At 41.7% G+C, this 518-nt stretch overlaps 1 protein-coding gene across 4 annotated transcripts in view; it reads right to left on the bottom strand.

The window, feature by feature from the left end:
* The window catches only part of Pdgfra (platelet derived growth factor receptor alpha), a 71,085-nt gene that overhangs the window by 51,758 nt on the left and 18,809 nt on the right, over positions 1-518 (bottom strand). The gene's annotated exons all lie outside the window — the stretch shown is intronic.

Below are 518 nucleotides of genomic sequence, written 5' to 3'. Positions count from 1 at the left end.
AGCGGGTGGGGATGCCAATAGGGCATCTGCACAGGAAATCGCTACACTTTTCAATTTTAATGTAAACTTAAATCTGTTCTGGTACATAAAGTCTTAAAACTCAAAATCAAAAAGCTAGTTCTTGAGAAAATGGCATTAACAGAGGGTAATAGACTGTGGGTACCTCCCAGTGGACAGCCTGCCCATCATGGTCATGGCCCTGCCCTTAATCCAAGGGCTGCTAAGAACATTTACAACTTAAAAATAAATAAAAGAACACTTACTGACAGATCTAAAAGGTTATCTCATGACATTTAGTGACCACATGAGCTATTTATTATACAGGTGAAGGAAAAAGGATATGCAAGGTACTGTTTCAAGAACAATATCTATGGGGACAGAGCATGGTGGTGCACGCCTGTAATCCCAGAGCTGGGGAAGGTGAGACAGGAGGAGCACTGTGAGTCTGAGCTGTGTAGCAAGCCCCTATACCAAACACATATTGAGAAAAAAAAAAAGAACATTTATGGGTGGGCCAG

Source organism: Octodon degus, unplaced genomic scaffold, assembly GCF_000260255.1.
Source record: "Octodon degus isolate 3935 unplaced genomic scaffold, OctDeg1.0 scaffold00019, whole genome shotgun sequence".
Lineage (NCBI taxonomy): Eukaryota > Metazoa > Chordata > Mammalia > Rodentia > Octodontidae > Octodon > Octodon degus.
Note: the sequence above shows the minus strand (reverse complement) of the source record. Positions and strands in the feature narration are given on the sequence as shown.